Source organism: Nelumbo nucifera, chromosome 1, assembly GCF_055504915.1.
Source record: "Nelumbo nucifera cultivar China Antique chromosome 1, China Antique-T2T, whole genome shotgun sequence".
In the NCBI taxonomy this organism is placed as follows: Eukaryota; Viridiplantae; Streptophyta; class Magnoliopsida; order Proteales; family Nelumbonaceae; genus Nelumbo; species Nelumbo nucifera.
This window is the reverse complement of record NC_142649.1, coordinates 77700784-77708797: the sequence shown is the minus strand read 5'-3', so window position 1 is coordinate 77708797 and position 8014 is coordinate 77700784. Positions and strand designations below refer to the sequence as shown.

Sequence of the window (8014 nt, the reverse complement as noted above, 5' to 3'; positions counted from 1 at the left end):
CTAGCTCAAGAAGTTCGATGGTCAAAGGAGAGATCCAGAGACTGCTACCTATGATCGGATTACAAAATTTTTTATTTAATTTCTTTTATTTATTTATTTTTATGCACTTTTCACTTTCAATAGTGTTCAAATCTTATTTTTAATGAATTCCAATTCAATTAATTAAAGTTTTGTGATTATGCAACTTCCTTTTGTGTTCTTTTATCCGGATTAAAGTTTGTAACGATTTTTCCCTCACTTCCCTATGGATACGACCCATTCTCACCATTTACTGCATTTATAATTGTTATGAGAGATAGAGAAATTTATAAATATTAAAATTTGCGTTCCGAAGTGGTTAACAACACGCTTCCAGACACACCACCCACCTCATTGAACATTTCAAATAGCCTTGAGCATAAATCTTAATCGTTTTCCAAAAGCACCCAAATATCCTAAACTGGGGTAGTTTTGACAATTTAAGCATGTATCTTCTACCAACTTCCCTAGAGCCAGCATAGAGTTAGAGTATCATCATAACCTAGTGATTCTCCAATCAATAAAGGAAAAGACTGTAATCCACTTCTGTCTATCTTAATTCTTAAGTGATCCTATTATCTTTCAAAAACCGCTAGTTAGCCCAATTAACCCATGCATAAATACATTTTCCTTTTTGAACTAGCTAAATTCCGGGTGTACCTTTTATAGGGCCTAAAACAAAAAAACAAAAAAGAAAGAGAAGAAATAAAAAACAAAAAAAAAGAAAAAGAAAAGGAGAGTAATGAAGAAGAAAATGTGGCAACCTAATATGGAGCAATGGTCAAAGAAGATTGGAAAAAATTGGAAAAATTGGAAAGCATTGAAGAGATGAAAGTTAAGGAAAATCAAAGTAGAGAATTTGTGGTAGATGAAAAATGAGAAAGAATGATAGAGAAATATTTGTAGGAGGTTGGAAAAGAAAGATTTGATACAAAAAAAAATATAAGGTAGATATATGTTTCAACCATTCTAGAATCAGTTAGTTTGAGTATTTGTTTGTTGATTCTTTTACACGTGAAGTTCTCTATGATCGGTGAAGTAATGTGGTTCATATTTGAAGATGTGATGACTATGTAAAAAAAAAAAAATAGAATAAACTATAAGAAAAAGGAGAAAAAGCAAAAGGAATAAGAGAAAGTAAATAAGAAAAAATAATGATGAGGAGAAAATATGCTTTTGAGCTTTTTCCTCTTCATTTCAAATCCTCAGTCCTACACCACGTTTCATCCCATTCACTAAGCCCTTTTTGACTATTTAGAAATTGATAAATTAGCATGGGATAGACTTAATTGGCTGGTGATAAGGGATTTTGTTTTGAACCTTCTTCAATTAAGCATCTCTTATCACAAATCATCCTGTTAACCAAGAACTGAGGCAGTTTCCCATAAAACCTGGGTATTTCCCAAAATGAATATATGATTGTCTCCTTCGCATTTTTGATGCACATGTCATTATAATTGCTAAGGTTTCGATCAACTCTTTTAAAGATGAACGAAATACTTTTATCACTTGCTAAGGCATGACATGGGTCCTTTTGGACATAATAGTTTTGTCATGAATCAATGCTAGTGACATCTCCTGTTTTAGTATCGTAGCTTCCTAGAAAAATGTATAATAAAAAGAAGATAAAAATTCCCATCTCCTTTATGTTTGAGTTGCATTATCTTTCTACTCTAGAGGTTATAAAGAAAAAGTAAAAAAAAATAAGAAAAATAAAAGAAGAGAGGGATCAAAATGAGAGCAGCCCATGGCGTTTAACACTCGAATCAAGTACAAATATGTCTCAAAGAAGAAGTTCAAGCCGCACTAGTACAAAAGTCTTTCAAAAAGGAATTGAGTTGTTCATTGTGTACCAAAAAAATATATAAAAAACAAACATAAGTAATAAAAAGAAAAATGCAAAGTGTGGTAAAAATGTGAAGAAATGATTCACAATAAGAAAAGTGGTCAAGTGAGAAATGACAATTAAGTTAAATCGAATTTATGAGATGATAGTTCTTGATTTTTTTTATTGTATTTTGCATTTGGCATGTTATTAGCATTTTTGAATTTTTAGTCTTGTCATCATTTTTATGATTTTTTATGTTAGTTTCATGTCTTCATTATTGTGCATTACATTACAAATAATAATTACATTATTCTCATCATGAATCACAATTGCACATGATTTTTTCCGCTATTGCACATGAGTTTTTTGCTATTGCAAATGAGTTGTTCACTATTGCACATAATTTTTTTCCTGCTATTGTACATGAGTTTTTCCGTTATTGCACATGAGTTTTTCCACTCTCTAGCACATGAAGCTTTTGTCTGCGCTATTACACATGAGATTCTCCGATATGGCACATGAGTTGTTTCCGCTATTGCACATGAGTTTTTCCACTCTCTAGCACATGAAGTTCTTATTTATGCTATTGCACATGAGTTTCTCTGCGCTATTGTACATGAGTGCTTCTACTATTGCATACATAAGTAGTTTCACTATTGCATATGATTTTTCTGCTCTCTAGTACATGAGTTTTTGTCTGCACTATTTTACATAAGTTTTTCTTCTATGGCAAATAAGTTTTTCCACTTTCTAACACATGAGTTTTGTTTACGCTATTGCACATAAGTTTTTCCACTCTGTTGCATATGACATTTTCCGCTTCCTAACACATGACATTTTCCACTCTCTAACATATGAGCTTTTTCCGATATGGCACATTAGTTTTTCCACTATCTAGTACATGAGTTTTTCCACTCTCTAGCACATGACATTCTCCACTTCCTAACACATGACATTTTCCGCTCTCTAGCACATGAGTTTTTTCTGTTATGCCACGTTAGTTTTTCCACTCTCTAGTATATGAGTTTTTCCTCTCTCTAGAACATGACATTCTCCACTTCCTAACACATGACATTTTTCGCTTTCTAGCACATGAGTTATTTCCATTATTGCACAAGAGTTTTTTTGCTCTCTACCACATGAGTTATTGATGAGAATGAAAATTATCATATCTTTATCCCTTAATATTTAGTCTTTTATACTTATTTAGTGCCTAATTGAACTCACTATTCTTATATTTCGATTTAGGGCACGAAAGGAGGTGTTAGGTGAAAAACAAGGCTAATCGGGTAATTTTGCATAGTTTCGGCACTGTGTGGTAATTTGAGCATAACTCTCACATCCGGACTCCGATTGAGATGATTCAAGATGAATTGGAAAGATAAGGAAAAGCTCTACAACTTTCAAGTTTTAAGTTTTGATAGATTCGGAATGAATCGATGTCAAAATCGAGACTGAATTCTGTAAATTCGCATAGGAGCCCAATTCGCAGAGAAGCTCAATTCGTAGAGAGCCCCAGATTGCAGAAAAGCCCAATTCATAGAGAAGACCAGCCCAATTCAGCATGCAATAGTAGGTCCCACTCATCATTCCTAATAGAATTCGGCTAAGAATCTTAATTAGATTTGATTTTTATTGTAATCTTAAAGAAAGAAAAGAATTAGAGTCCAACTTAGTTAAGGGTTTCTATTTAGAGATAAGGATAAGATTAGATCTGAATTAGGAACTATGACTTTCTATTTTTGAGAAAGAGAACTCCTAAGAGGAGATGAAAACTGCTCCCTCCTAAGGCTATATAAAGGGGGGCGGACTAGCACCCAATCATCAATCAAATAATGGAAACAAGAATTCGGCAAGAAGGGAGAAAAGAAGCAGAATACACCCCCCTCATCTGGAAGCTACGATTTTTACATGAAGTGTGTGTAAGCTTTTATTTTCTGGTAGAAAGGTTATGGAAGCTTTGATTCTTAAATATTGTGATGATCTAATTGATTTTTATTTCAGTTCATTGTTTATGGGCATTCATATGTTTTCTGTGATTTCTGTGAGGATTATTTTTTTTACTAAGCAAGAAGGATCCCTTGCTCAATCAATGAAAATAATCTATGGCCGATTGAACCTCAAATTCCGTATATGATTGGTAGGTTTAATCATGGTGGCAACTAACATAAATTGATTATGGATAAGTTTTTGATTTATGTTAGGAAGATATATGATTTGGTTTAAACAGTTCGAGCTTGTGAGATCGCTGACCAGAATTGGGTCTCTCCCCTCTTAATGCTATTAATAGATTAAATCCTAAGAGCTTGTTAGAGCTTGTTATTCATAAACATATGAATTTATCCTTGCATCGATGATCAATAATAAGAATCAAGGCTGAACTTGTCCCGTCAATCAGAAACTATCTTCCATCGATTTAATCATTGCTTTATTTTATTTTATTTTCCTTGCTTTTATAACAAACCCTATATTTTCTTTTCTCTTGGAAATAAATCCACCCAATCCCTGTGGAGACGACCTTGCTCATCACTATCTACAAAAATATTTAATTCGAGCAGGACTTTTATCTTTGGTTGAATTCGACACCCACCAAATTTTGGCGCTGCTGCCGGGGATTGGTGTCCTAAATAAGATTTATTTCCTTTTGCTTGGTTTATGCCTCGTTCTTCTCATGTAGATGAAATCCAATACGATCCCGAGATCGAAAACATGGCTGCCAATGCACAACAGTTCGACAATAGACAAGAGTCCATACCGATGAGAGTCAATGAGGTAAGCACTTCTTCCATCGATCAACGATTAGATACCCTCACCTCTCTCGTGGAAAAACTGGTTGTAGGCCACGTACAGCAAAGACTTGTGGCATTTGTTACATTACGGGTCATCCAACCGACATGTGTCCTACACTTCAAGATGAACCCTATGAACAAGCCCATGCTATTGGAGGATTCCCAAAAATGAGGTACGATCCCTATTCAAATACTTACAATGCAGGATGGGGGGATCATCCTAATCTCAGCTATGGAACCAAGCCCTTGGTTTCCAACAATATCAAGCTAGACAACCGGCTCCACAACATTCACGTTCCAAACGAGGTAAATCTTTAGATGAAATTGTTAAATCACTTGCAACTAACACCCAACAATTTCAACAGGAGACGAGGACCAGCATCTAAAACCTGGATGATCAAGTGACACAATTGGCAACTACTGTGAGTCGATTAGAATCTCAAAGATCAAGAGAACTACCCTCACAGACCATGGTCGACCCTAAGCAAAATGCTAGTGCAATCACTTTAAGAAGCGGAAGGGAACTGAATAGGCCTAGCAGGGAAGTGCCTAAGAATACAATTGAAATAGAAAAGGAAACACCTCCACCCCAAACTCAAGATCCAAGCAGTGAACAAACCCCAAGCCAAAGTGACAACTCCACCCTTTCCTAGCCGCTTTGCAAATTCCAAGAAGGAGGAGCAAGAGAAGGATATCCTTGACACATTTCGCAAGGTTGAGGTAAATATTTCCCTCCTTGATGCAATCGAAAAAGTACCTCGCTATGCAAAATTTCTCAAGGAGTTATGAACTACTAAGAAAATGCTGAAAGGTAATGTTTCAGCAATCCTCCAAAAGAAATTACCTCCTAAATGCAAGGACCCAGGTATGTTTTCTGTTAATGTGATTGATTCTTTAGTACAGGAAGTTTTTGAACTTGGTGGGAAGGTGGGATTCGGAATTTCCATTACTAAGCATCCTGAGAAAGAGGAGTCCACCTTGAGTTCTAAATTGCAGGAAACTGTTGCAGCATTGAATGATTCTTCGGAGTTACAACAGTCAGGTAACATTCCTTATATTACGTTACCAATTTCTAATGAGAGACCTTTACCCTTTGTTTTGCAAGCCCCTATTCCAGATTTGAACCCACCCATGATGGATGAAAGGGGAAAACACCGGAAGTTGCAACTACAAAAGTTAGAGGATCCGGTTTATGATGATTAAAAACAAGGAAGTTTGTTTTTTTTTTCTTGTTTTTGAATTTATAGTTTAGTTATTTCCACCTTTTCTTTGCATTCCACCTTACATTGGGGACAATGTAAGTTTTAAGTGTGAAGGAAAGTATAGGATTTTAGATGAGTGATTTTATTAAAAAAAAAAAAAAACTCAACTCTCTTGAAACAATATTCCGGGAAAATTCTTGTGAACCTAGTAATGAGGTGCGATTAGGGAATACACGACTTATCTGAAGCCATTTCTTTTTGAGCTAGTCCTAAATTCAGGTTTAAGTAAATGGGGTAAATATTTTTACTATACAATTGAGGTAACCTAATAGGATGGAGCATAAAATGCACCTACTAGCTAGCCATTCAAAAGTAGGATGGAGCAAATAATGCACCTACTAAACCAACAATACGAAAGTAGGATAGAGCATAAAATGCACCTACTATTCAAGCAATTCTAACAGTAGGATGGAACATAAAATGCATCTACTGGCCAAATAATCCCAAAAGTGAGATGGAGCATAAAATGCACTCACTTTCACCAAGAAGAGAAAAAAGATAGAGTAAAGATAAAAATGTTTTCCCTAGTTTACTATCTTTGTAGAAGTGAAAATTGAATTGGTTGATAGATGAGTCGTGTATGACTTGGTCGTGCTGATTTAACGATTTGCAATAGTTAACCTAGAATATTTGTGGAAAAAGAATAAGGAAAGTTGAGTTTAAAGTTTGGTAGGAAGGTTTGCCTATTTTCGCTTAAATTCTGTCTTGCCCGAGGACGGGCAAGGTCTAAGTGGGGGGATTAGATGAGAATGAAAATTATCAAATCTTTGTCTCTTAATATTCAGTCTTTTATACTTATTTAGTACCTAATTGGACTCACTATTCTTATATTTCGATTTAGGGCACGAAATGAGGCGTTTGGTGAAAAACAAGGCTAATCGGGTAATTTTGCATAGTTTCAGCGCCGTGTGGTAATTTGGGCATAATTCTCCCATCCGGACTCCGATTGAGATGATTCAAGATGCATTGGAAAGTAAGGAAAATATATACAACTTTTAAGTTTTGAGTTTTGATAGATTCGGACCAAATCGAGGTCAAAATCAGGCCTGAAGTCTCTACAAATTCGTAGAAAAGCTTAATTCGCAGAGAGCCCCAGATTGCAGCAAAGCCCAATTCGCAGAGAAGCCTCAGTTCGCTGGAGAAGACCAGCCCAATTCAGCATGCAATAGTAGGGCCCACTCGTCATTCCTAATAGAATTCGGCTAAGGATCTTAATCAGATCTTATTTATATTGTAATCTTAAAAAAAGAAAAGAGTTAGAGTCCAACTTAGTTAAGAGTTTCTATTTAGAGATAAGGATAAGATTATATCTGAATTAGGAAATAGGACTTTCTATTTTTGAGAAAGAAAACTCCTAAGAGGAGCTAAAAATTGCTCCCTCCTAAGGCTATATAATGGGGGGCGGACTAGCACCCAATCATCAATCAAATCTTGGAAACAAGAATTCAGCAAGAAGGGAGAAAAGAAGCAGAATACGCCCCCCTCATCTGGAAGCTACGATTTCTACATGAAGTGTGTGTAAGCTTTTATTTTCTGGATGAAAGGTTAGGGAAGCTTTGATTCTTAAACATTGTGAGATCTAATTGATTTTTATTTTTGTTCATTGTTTATGGGTATTCATATGTTTTCTACAATTTCCTGTGAGGATTATTTTTATTGATTAAGCAAAAAGGATCCTTTGCTCAGTCAATGAAAATAATCCATGGCCGATTGAACCTCAATTTTCGTATATGATTGGTAGGTTTAATTATGGTGGCAACTAACATAAATTGATTATGGATAAGTTTTCGATTTATGTTAAGAGGATATATGATATGGTTTAAACGGTCCGAGATTGTGAGATCGCTGACCAAAATTGGGTCTCTCCCCTCTTAATGCTATTAATAGATTAAATCCTAAGAGCTTGTTTAGGACTGTCTATTAATAAGAGAAGCAATCAAAGAGCTTGTTTTGGTTGTCGAGAAATATGAGTAGAGGCTGGCTGTTAGAGCTTGTTAATGGGTATAACCAATTTATTCATAAACATATGAATTTATCCTTGCATCGATGATCAATGATAAGAATCAAGGCTGAAATTGTCCCTTCAACCAGAAGCTATCTCCCATTGATTTAGTCCT

The 8014-nt window shown here is 35.2% G+C and overlaps 1 long non-coding RNA gene across 2 annotated transcripts; it reads left to right on the top strand.

Moving 5' to 3' along the window:
* The first annotated feature begins 3659 nt into the window (after window positions 1-3659).
* On the top strand, window positions 3660-7500 carry LOC148803464 (uncharacterized). 2 transcript variants are annotated; one of them, XR_016074031.1, is made up of 3 exons: window positions 3679-5446; window positions 5539-5677; window positions 6739-7500. It is a non-coding gene; the product is annotated as an uncharacterized LOC148803464 (long non-coding RNA). The 2 variants fall into 2 exon arrangements; XR_016074025.1 differs by having other exon boundaries at window positions 3660-5677.
* The last annotated feature ends 514 nt before the right edge of the window (window positions 7501-8014 follow it).